Source organism: Thermobia domestica, chromosome 1 (genome assembly GCF_964235325.1).
Source record: "Thermobia domestica chromosome 1, izTheDome1.hap1.1, whole genome shotgun sequence".
In the NCBI taxonomy this organism is placed as follows: domain Eukaryota; kingdom Metazoa; phylum Arthropoda; class Insecta; order Zygentoma; family Lepismatidae; genus Thermobia; species Thermobia domestica.
In genome coordinates this window covers 339049503-339062098 of record NC_137454.1, presented here as the reverse complement: position 1 = coordinate 339062098, position 12596 = coordinate 339049503, and the positions used below count along the sequence as shown (strand labels likewise).

The 12596-nt window shown below is 34.0% G+C and overlaps 1 protein-coding gene across 1 annotated transcript in view; it reads left to right on the top strand.

The window, feature by feature from the left end:
* Positions 1 to 12596, top strand: part of LOC145663402 (uncharacterized) — a 224387-nt gene that overhangs the window by 172142 nt on the left and 39649 nt on the right. The gene's annotated exons all lie outside the window — the stretch shown is intronic.

Genomic DNA, 12596 nt, shown 5'->3' with positions numbered 1-12596 from the left:
TATGAAAAGTTGGAGATAAATATGTGTTTTACCAGGGAAATATCAGAAATTTCCGGGTCATGGAGTTAAAGTAATTGCGGAACCAATGCTAAGATGAGTTCCACACCCGGCATGAATAGATTACTTTGTGATTACTGATAGGAATATCTCAATAAATACTTAAAACCATGGATAATAATAATAATAATAATAATAATAATAATAATAGAAGATTATCGATGCATTCAGTTGCAGAAGCCCTTTGATTCCTAGCATTTTATTTTGTTCAATATATGGCACTCAGCCTTAAAGTTTAAAATTGCCAATTCATATATGCTCCACGTGAATGTTAAAACGGAACCTATCCGTGTTAAACGCATGTCTACTATCCACCACAGATTAAATTTAATGTACCCATTGTTAACACTATGATTGCACTTCGTGACATTAATAGTATACAGTCCGGAAAAATATATTTGGTTTATATCTAACTATTTGTATGCTAACTAGTGTTACTCACGAGTCAAGACGAGACGAGAAATTAGGTTTTCTCGTCTTGTAGGGATTCTATTTTCGAGAAAAGCCTTTTTCGTCTCGCCTTGAAGTTTCTCTAGCCTCTTGTATGAATTTGCGTACAAAGTTTATGTCCTGACTTCCTAATTTCAACTAGTAGTTATGAGAATCCTTCCGAGTCACGAGAGATCCACGAAGATGTAACAACGTTTAAACCATATTTATTATTGGAGTATATTGTGCAATGACTTATGTATCTTTAAATGTTGATAATTGAATGCTCTTCATTGTGTTCTAACAATCATTTTATCAATCTATAGTTTTTTAAAACTATGAACCAAGCAACACTAAATTAGTGTTAAAGGTATAATAGAGTACTTGGGTGAGCTCGTGTTGCCAATGAGACTCATGAAGTTTCTCGTCTTGCCTCGAGTTGAGTTGATTTTAGTTTAGCGTCCCTTTCAGCATCGAGGCTATATGAGACGTGGACCTACTGATTAACGTGGAATCCGAACCATATGAGCTCCCGCCGGGAATCAAAACCGGGTCTCTCACTCGTCTTGCCTCGAAAACGAGACGAGAACTCCCATATTTTTAGACTCGAATTTGAAAGATGCTTCTCGTCTCAAATTGCAGACGAGACACCCCACATGTTCTACCCACAGGACGTCCCGGATTTTTACTTTGATTTCTAACTCAAATATCCAGAGGACCAACAACCAGAAAAAACATTGAAAAATAACATTTTAAATCATGAACTTCGTGCATATAAAGAAATTTATGAAAATTAATAAGAAAAATAATCTTATTTTATTTTACTTTGAAATCGGGAAATGGGCTTCCCCTAGAAAAATTTCTTCGAGTGCCCATGATCCTGTTTGAGGACTTTTGGCTTTTCTTCACCACATTTTTGGCATGGAGGAACTAAAACTATGAGTTGTGTACGAATAGTGCAAATCAAAGGCGTACACATGCATAAAGAAATCGATTGATTGTACAATTGATAATAATTTAGAACAACTTTTAACTCTAAAATAAAAAGATGAAATATAAGTGTCACTAATATTAAACAAATTGAAAATAGTTCGGAAAATGTATCGGTAAATATTGTTATTCATTTGCGATGCCGATACCGATACTCCCAAAAGTGGCTGATATTACGGACACCGATACCGATATATCGGCACATCCCTAATTCTATCATGTGGAACAATTGGAGATGAAAGAGAAATACACATAAAAATAAATATGCACATAAGTACTCAAGTTTAGGACACTATCTTGCAATATTGCATGTCTGTACAGCCAGGGCGAAGCGCCCTGGTACAGCCAAGCCCACGTAAAGAAGTCTTCCGAGATATAGACTTTTTTCTATTAAATAATATTCGTCCACGTACTCAAAAACGTACAATAGAAAAATGTGTCCACAAAAATTTGCCACTAGAAAAGGAAGCAACACAACAACACAGCAAAAACACAAAATAAATATAGAATTGTTTGTGGTCTCACTAGCAAATCTTCGCGCGCCCAGCAGACGACAAGCTCTAAGTTCCTCGCTGGTGACGTCACTGTGAAGAGAGCGTGAAAGTAGAGGTTCGGGACATATGTTAAGAGCACCCCATGAGGAACAGTAGTTCTCCGAATTATTTACGTGCATAATTCCCCCTGTCACTCAGAATATTTTCATGATATAAAAGATTATATTTTACTATTCATTTATTTATCGGTTTTCAAACTGAAACTTTATTTTATATACAAATCACCTTATTAATTAAAAGTACCAAATATGGATCACACGAAGGAATTATCGAGTTTTTCTTTTAAAACAAATAGTTAATATTACAAAACTCTTTCACTTATTATGATTGCTCTATTATTGATGTATGTCTTATCACGAGCGAACTCTTACTAGACCAACCAGAAATTGAGCTTTTCCTCATTTGCAAGTAGTTTATTCCATTATATGGCTCATTAACTTCACTGGTAAAAGTTCGTGTATCAGAAGATTATATCTTACGATGGAGTGTCTCGTCATATGCACTTGTACCACGCCAAAGTTTATATTTAAAAGTGCTTTTTCTTTAACATTTGCCGGCAAAATAATATGTTATAGAACGCTTTTGTCTGTTCTTTGCACAGTGACCATGTTACGGGGTTAAGGTTGTTCACTGGAAGAGTGATCACCTCTAGCATTAGGGCTACTGGTTTTGTTCCAAATCAAGATAGTTTCTTTGGGTTTCTTGGAGTTTTCACTTTCCTTATTCCACTATTGTTATACGTTTCATCTTTTCCTGTAGCCTGAGTTCATAAACATGGAATGTTACAATAACCATTGTACAAATAAATGTTGAGAGCTAATTTGCCCAAGGTAAGAGGATCTAAGAGGATAAGAATTCAATTAAAATGGATATGATTGGATAATATTTAAAAAAGTATCAACTATTCTATATCGATTTTTTCAAGCGAATACATTGCTTCGATACGCTTCATTTTACTTAGGCATAGACAGCAATACCTATTCTGCAACAAATATCAAGTTATATTTTAGGGGCTTTTCTTTGTTTTTAATAAGTAGTTACATAACCGTTTAATGAGAGACACAGAAAACAGTGCTTTTTAATTGTTTAATGAAATGGCAGGCAAACACTATTAATATAATGTGGGCTGTTGGACGCTTATTAAATAAGTAAGGATTAATTTATTTCAGTGACTGACATTAAGAAATGGATTAACTCAAAATTTTAAGATTTTCAAGTAAGGAATTCAGTTGTATTTTGAAGAACGTTTATTGGATATCTCTTCCTTGAGACATTTATACCGTTATTTATTAGAAGTAGATTAATGCATTATTAGATAACGCTTTGTTTGTTTGTATTCTATTGTGCACTTGTACAATTTCATTTTTCGGTAGCTCAAACTCATAAGAGATATATGGGGATTATGTGCAGACATTTTTCGTAGAAGAGCTTACAACTAACAAGAGTACCTGAGTTATGTCTAGAATGGAAAACAAAATAGACCACTTTTGATAGAAAGTGTGAGATAAGAAAGAGAATGAAGAACGAAAATATTTAAAACTTTCAACTACAGTGACTGATTTGTGTGGGAAATGACTTCTTCATTTTACTCTCACTAAAACTTTACTTTATGCACTTTTGTCTCTCTTGCGTTTAGGCAAGCTATAACCAATATTCAACCCTGCTTATATCATAATGGCGTGATCTACAGTTTTGGTGGAGAAAAAGTACGTTTTGGTAATTAGGCATGGAGATTCACATTCTGATTAGCAACAAAATGTCAACGTTCTTTGTGTTTTCTTCGTTTTCACCACGTAAAATTTAATTCACTCATATATTACATTTAAATAAATAAAACACACATAATAAAGGTTAATATATAATACTCTTTTTCAGCAAGTGTTTCATAGACGTAGAACATAGTAGTAACGTTTAACCACAGTTGCGAAGAGTAATAGGTCATAGTAGTTCACTAAGGGTTGAAGTACATAGTGGCCTTAGTGGATCGTGGTGTGAAGTGGTGAATGTTACACGGGTGAAGTTTTTATCGACTCACGCTTTTCGGATACACACATCATCTTTTTAAATATGGAATATGTTTGACAATTTTCTAATATTTTCTTTATGTCCGATTAAAGTGTTCAATAGAAATACAATACTATCCCTACAGGTTCCAGTCGTGATAAGTAACGTTTTATGGCTTTTTATAGATGACAGTAAGGTGAATTCGCTAATAACTGATTGAACGTGTAATAGTAACCCTATTCTTTCCAGCCCTGATGATTCATTATTGCTAAGAGTAGATAGTAAACTTGACTTTAACGCTTATGATTAGGTATTAGGTATTCAGCCTTCTAACAGTCCTACGACTAATGAAATGTTTTTCTTTATTTTTCTTCCACGTTCCTCGATCTCCGGTTTCCTCTTTTAACTACCAATATCATAATTTTAATTTCATCGATCCGTTGTGTTTTTCTTGTTTCTACTTCACTCTTCCCTTCCATTTTTTCTTCTATGGTTGCATGGGGAGGAAAACCTCCTGTTCAAGATGTGTCCAAATCACGGCACATGGGTTGGTGACCAACGGTGTCTTCCTACGTGGAATGGCGGCTAATTATGCCAATTTTAGAAATTGTTTTATACATTCAATTGGTTATTTTATTCATTGCAGAAATTATTTAGATTTTGAAATCTTACTTTTGTGCAATTTTACGTAGAAAATTCGCGTACTACTCAGAAATGAATAAATTGTTCTGTACTCTGCGTCCGTAGTGTGTATTTCTGTGACTGAAGTGTTATTAGATTTCAAATGTTTAGTTTCTTCAATATTAATTCTAACGATAAAAGGTTGTGTAATTATTACTATGCGAATTTTTCCCCATCTATCTAGCTCTCTTTTCGTTCAGTTGATTATTTTTAGTCCTGTGTAAAATATTTTAACTTAGTGAACTTTTCTGTATTATTATTATTAAAATTAGTAGTAGTATTACTTCCGTCGATATTTACGATGATGCTGGTCTCAAATCGTTACCATGTACTTATTGTACCAAAATTCACAAAAGTAAATCCCCACGTTAAGCGGGTTTGCATATCCAGGCTCCTAACTATTTACGATCACTCCAACCCCAATCATTTCACAGATTCAACCTGTTATATATAAGTTATTAGGACATAAAATTGAATGTAGTTATACGAAAGACTTTTATGCATTGCAAGACCTGTAACGCCCAAATATTCACCACAAACTTATAGTCGTATCGAAATAAACAAAAAAAAAAAAAAAAAAAAAAAAAAAATGTGGACCAAGAAACTACTTTACACAAAAGTTTAAAGAAGTTCAGTGAGGACGTACGAACTGGTCGCGCGGTTTGGGTGAATAGTCTATCAATCATAAGTGTATGTGTTCAAATCCTGTAGGTATTATTCATTTTGTTTTTTTCTTAAAAGTGTGTTCCTATTTTCATCAGAGAACTGAGCACATTTCGTTGAATAAATCTTTGGAAACAACTTTTCTCTCAAATTCGATTAGAAAGGAACATTATATGAATTGCAAATCTAAAATCCAAAGCTGAAAACAAAATATTAGGTATGTTCAATATTTCATTATTATCCTTTGATTTCTAATGAGAAACTAATTATAAGCATTGATAATTTCAGAAGATTTTCCCCGGGTATTGGCCAGTATATAAATAAGGAAAAACTGATAAAACATTATTAGTCCACTTTGAGCATGATCGAAAATATGGCCACAAAGGGGGAAATTTATGTCGACAAGGTCTCAAATTCTCCTACAGGTCATGCCCTGAAATCATCACTGTTTGAAAGGTTTCCTTAACATATACCTAGGTAGAATCGGGCGGATCAATGGGGGCGATTGGGCGATTGCTCCCCCCAGAAGAGGAAACTTTCTTACTTTATATATATATAAATAAAATCTATCCCAGAGTTTCGAGCCCTTAAAAGTTGCAAAAGTTGCAAAAGTCGGTCCTGGATCCGCCCCTGGTTTGAATATTACATTTATTTCTCGTTCTACGTTTTGAAATGACAAAATCATAATTTTAAAGAGAATTATAATACGATAAGCATAAATATTTATAGAACTAATGAAGTAAATAGTACTGTGTAAGTTATCGATTTCTAATCGGATTAAAACTAGAATATTCGTTTGCATGCACTTTAAAGTAAATCCTCTCTCTATATAATTTTTACTGGAAAGCATGTTTAACTCCAATTATTTAATCAATATTTTTAATAATATATTTTTATTGTAATATTTTTACTATTCATTGTCGTATACACTTCATTTCCGAAGCAAAACCTCGCAAATGTATACTGGGCTAGTGAATATTATCAAATAGATTATCATTTAGTTTACGTAAATACTGCATCGCCTGATTTGAAACTTCGTACTTTAACTAATAATAATAATAATAATAATAATAATAATAATAATAATAATAATAATAACAATAATAAAATCATAGCCATGTTTTATAAGAATGTCAGGCTTACTCAATAAATGAATTGAACGTGGTCTCTATTCGAACTTCTATTTGTTCGAATCCGATAGAAATACGAAGAGGAACTTCGAGAACAGGTAAAATAAAAATGTTATTTTGGTGGGACAGGAACTAACGTTTAAGAGTTCCTTTCAATTTACAGACAAATGCCTTAGACACTTGTTCATTTTCTTTAAGTTAACTGATTCACTGAATGTATCTGAGTAAGTTGTCCCCATTTTCTACTCGGTTATACACGTTTTACAATCGGGGCCGCGGTGGCTCAGTGGTAGAGCGTTCACCTCTGGTGCTTGGTGTCCCGGGTTCGATCCCAGCCCCCTGCCAAGTGAACTTTGTGGTGGACAAACACTGTGTGCGTGGGTTTTCTCGGGGTTCTCCCGTTTCCTCCCCCTTTCTTCATTCCACCATTTCATTCATTATTCATCATCACCGTCTCCTTTAGCCTAACCTTCATAACCGTGTGACGTAAAACTCAAAGATTTCATTTCATTTTTCATTTTTACAATCATTTCCTTTAAGCTTGAACGACAGGAACACGAATTCAAAAACGTATAGAACAATTAAAATTCCAAAGTTTCCCCTCCGGGAATCGAACCCGGGGCCCCGTACACTAAATGCACACGTGCTAGCCACTAGACCAGCTGTAAGAACGAATGAAATGTGTTTTCAAGTGTCTGAAATTTATACCTATTTCACCCTGATGTATATGTATTGATGTTTTTATGTTTACCGTATTCGTTACTTTGCGGAATGATATGTTATTCATATAGGTTCGATTACGTATTCGTCCATAAATATTATATAAATTATCAGACTTATTCATGATCTTTCACGGAAATTCGCTGGTGCATGCACAGTAGAAAGACAGTGTAATTGGAAGGTGAGTTCAACAGAGATTTTTCCCGACATCATTTAATAGCTATACAGAAGAGATAGCGAAAAGGAGTCTACCTAATAAAGATGGAATTTCGGAAGGAGATAAAATGATGAGGTGTATACGGTTTGGGGTTGATATGATTGTTGTTGCAGAATCTAAAAAAAATTAATAAGATGTAGAAAACTTAAAATCTTCTGAAGAATATGGGATGAAAATAAATGTTAGAAAGACAAAATCCATGGTGATTAAAACGAAGCGATCGGTGTCAAATATGAAAGTAGGAGAGGAAGGAAACAACAAATGATTAGTTTTCGATATCTGAGTAGTAGTATTAGTGATTATATGACATGCGAACGTGAAATAAAAGGAAGGATAGAAATGGCGAAAGACGCCTTTAGGATGAAGAAAATACTATTTTGTGGGGCCTTGAATAGAATTGAAAAAAAAAAAACTCATAAAATGCTTCGTGTCCTGTATTTTACTCTATTTATAAGGCAGAATCATGGACATTACGAAAAAATGATGAGAAACACTTGAAGGCTTTCGAAATATGTGCGTGTAGAAGAATGGGGAGAAATAGCTGGGTCGAGAGGAAAACGAATGAGAGGGTGTTAGAAATAGAAGGAGAAAAATATTATTAAGAAGAGGAAGAGAAACTGGTTGGGATATTGGTTAAGAAGAAACTGCATCATGAGGAATGTGCTAGAGGGTATGATGGCAGGAAAGAGAGGGAGGGAATTAATTAGACTATATATAAGCAGAATTAGGCTATTGGCGATATCAAAACAGAAAAACCGTATGTGAAGATGGAAATGTTAACAGAAGATCGTAGAGCATGGCAGTTTCTCAGTCGCGGTAAATGACCCTCTGGTAATGGCGGAATACTTCTGATATAATGATGCTGATGATGCACGGTAGAAACAGAAAAATCCACTTTACTGTCATTACTAATGCGAAACACAATGCAAATTTCTACAGGCTGTCAAAATGCCTTGCTCTAAAAACTGTAGAGAACTATCTGTTACTATGCGAGGGGAAATCGTAGGTCATTTAGCTATGGAACAAACTGCCATTCAGATAGCTAGGGGGATGGGCTGTGACAAAAAAACAGTGAAGAAATTGATTTAGTGGTATGAGGAATGTGGTGAATATTTCACATCTCATCCAAGAAGTGGGAGACCAATAATAATAATAATAATAATAATAATAATAATAATAATAATAATAATAATAATAATAAGTAGTAGAAAATGGATCGATCTGGCTCAGACCTGGAACAGCGTTTAGCAACACACAAGCCACTGGGAAAATGACCACCGTGCACCGTGAGCCCACGGTCTTTTACGACCTCCATTTTAGGGGTGAATTTATTCCCTTTTATGACCACTTTTTAGGGGGTGTACTCGTTCTCTTTTACGAGCACATTTTAGGGGGTGATCTCGTTCCCTTTTATGAGCACTTTTCCAACCCCTATGTTAATTACGAACACATAGAAGAAGAGATAACACATAACACTACGTAACACACAGCAGAACAGATAACACATAAAAGTACATAACATAACAAGGGTGTACTCGTTCTCTTTTATGAGCATATTTTTCAACCCCTATTTTAACATAGCAGAAATTACACTGACACTATGTAACACACAGCAGAACAGATAACACATAAGAGTACGTAACGTAACAAGGGCGAACTCGTTCCCTTTTATGAGCATATTTTTCAACCCTTATTTTAACATAGCAGAAATTACACTGAGACTATGAACACACAGCAGAGCATAAGAGTACGTAACATAACAAGGGTGTATTCGTTTTCCAACCCCTATTTGAACATAGCATAGAATACATGGAGACTATGAACATACAACAGAGCAGATAACAAACACAACCACCTCCATTTTAGGGGTGTACTCATTCCCTTTTATGAGCATATTTTCCAACCCCTATTTTAACATAGCAGAAATTACATTGAGACTATGAACACACAGCAGAACAGATAATACATAGCACAGCTAATAAAAGAACATGGCTTATTTTCCAACCCCTATTTTAACATAGCAGAAATAACACTGAGACTAGCATAGCATAAGAGCAGAGCATAAGAGTACGTAACACACAAGGGTGTATTCATTCCCTTTTATGAGCATATTTTCCAACCCCTATTTTAACATACCAGAAATTACGAAACATGGCGGACATAGCACAGGGGGTGTGTTCATTTTCTCCACCCCTAATTGAACATAGCAGAAATTACACTGAGAGTACGTAACACACAAAAACCTCCATTTTAGGGGTGGATTCGTTCTCTTTTATAATTACTTTTCCAACCCCTATTTTACCATAGCAGAAATTACACTGAGACTACGTAACACACAACAACCTCCATTTTAGGGTGAATTTATTTCCTTTTATGATTACTTTTTCAACCCCTATTTTAAGACAATGAATACCTATGTAACATAGCGATTCGATATGCTCTTTGAACCGATTTGGGTGAAACTTAGTATATAGGGGTTTTCGGACATGCTGATTACGAATATCATACATTTAGCAATTGGTCATCAACTACTACATGTCCCAAAATTAGTGGTCATCGAGGTCAAAGGCCAAAATACTTAAAACCCCATAACTCGAAAACGAAGCAACGTATTGAGGTGCTGTTTCCACATTTAGTAATTGGTCATCAACCACTGCAAGTTCCAAAAATAATGACCATCGAGGTCAAAGGTCAAAATACTTAAAACCTAATAACTCGAAAACGGATCAACATATTGAGATGGTGTTTCCAAATTTAGTAATTGGTCAACAGGTACTACAAGTTCCAAAATAATGACCATCGAGGTCAAAGGTCAAAATACTTAAAACCTAATAACTCGAAAATGGATCCACATACTCAGGTGCTGTTTCCAAATCTGGTAATTGGTCATCAACTAGTACAAGTTCCAAAATAATGACCATCGAGGTCAAAGGTCAACATACTTAAAACCTAATCACTCGAAAACGGATCCACTTATTGAGATGGTGTTTCCAAATCTAGTAATTGGTCATCAGGTACCACAAGTTCCAAAATTAGTGGTCATCAAAGTCAAAGGTCAAAATACTTAAAACCCAATAACTCGAAAACGAAGCAACGTATTGAGGTGCTGTTTCCAAATCTGGTAATTGGTCATCAACTAGTACAAGTTCCAAAATAGTGACTATCGAGGTCAAAGGTCAAAATACTTAAAACCTAATAACTCGAAAATGGATCCACATACTGAGGTGCTGTTTCCACATTTAGTAATTGGTCATCAGGTACCACAAGTTTAAAAAATAATGGTCATCGAGGTCAAAGGTCAAAAACTCGAAAGCGGAGCCAAGTATTGAGGTGTTATTTCCACATTTAGTAATTGGTTATCAAGTACTACAAGTTCCAAAATAATGACCCTCTAGGTCAAAGATCAAATATTTAAACGCAAATAACCCTTAAACAGAGCAACGTATTGAGGTGCTGTTTCCACATTTAGTAATTGGTTATCAACTACTACAAGTTCCAAAATAATGACCATCGGGGTCAAAGGTCAAATATTTAAACGCAAATAACCCTTAAACAGAGCAACGTATTGAGGTTCTGTTTCCAAATCTAGCAATACGTCATCAACTACTACATGTTCTGAAAACACTGACCATCGAGGTTAAAGGTCAAATATTTAAACTTTAATAACTTTAAACAAAGCCTGTGTGATCTATTCAATTTTGTACAAGTGAAGAAGGAATAAATTTGAGTGGCTTATTTACTTTTGTATTAATGAGAAAGAAATCCAATTTTAACTAGCGCAGAATTTCTGTACCTTTTTAGGCTATTCAAATGGATTAACAAGAAAGCAAGCAAAGATATGCCATATTAACTAGCTGAGAATTATATGTCATCTTGTATTATTTAAGCAAAACGAAGAAAGCGAACATGGACCATTTTACTCAAGTTTGGATGGAGTATTCATCTTTGTATGAACCAGAAAAAAATGAAGAAGGTTCGTTTTAACTAGTTTAATATTTCTGTACAATTTTGTACTACTCAAACAAAATTTTATTTTTGTATCAATCACAAGAAAATCAAAGAAGGGTCATTTTATACCTTTTTTGTGCTATTCAAATAATAGAGGGAACAAATTTCAGTGGTCTATTTTATTTTTTGTACCAATCAGAAGAAAAGCAAAGATATGCCATTTTAACTATTTAAACAAAAGAAAGGATAAATTTGAGTGACCTATTCAATTTTGTACCAACGAGAAATACCATTTTGTACTACTCCAATAAACGAAGGAATACCAATAAAAAAGAAGCGAAGATTAGGTGAATTATTTTCTTTTGTACCAACTGGAAAAGAGAAGAAGAGCTACTTTAACTAGCTCAGAATTTATATACATTTTCTACTAATCAAATATACGAAAGAATAAATTTAAGTGACCTATTCAATTTTGTACCAATGAGAAAAGTCATTTAACTGGCTCAGAATTTTACTACTCAAATAAACAATGGAGTATTTAGTTTTGCACCATTTTGGAGTATTCAAATAAACAAAAATCAATTAAACGAAGTAATACATTTGAGTGAGGTATTTAATTTGAAAAACCGAAGCAGGATCATCTTATACCATTTTGTATTATTTCAACAAACAAAGGAATAAATTTATATTAACCCGAAAAAGCAAAAAAAAAAAAAAAAAGGACCATTTTAAACTAGTCTAATAAACGAAGGCATAAATATGAGTGAGCTATTTAGCTTTGTACGAACCAGAAAAAAGTGAAGAAGGTTGATTTTATACCTTTTGGTGCTATTCAAATAATCGAGGGAATAAATTTGGGTGGTCTATTTTATTTTTGTACTCATTCGAAAAAAAGCGAAGAAAGACCATTTTATACATTTTTTACCATTCCTATTTCCTTTTGTTCCAACGAGAACCATTTATAACAGGCTTAGATTTTTATGCCTTTTTTGTAATATTTCTACCAAACAGAAAAAAAGCTACCCAAATAAACAAAGGAATAAATTTGTAATAACCACAAAAAGCGAAGAAATGACATTTTTAACTAGCTCAGAATTTCTAGACCATGTTGTACTATTTAAACAAACAAAGGGATAAATTTGAGTGGTTATTCAATTTTGTAGCAAGAAGAAAGGAAAGAACTAACATTTTGTACTAATCAAA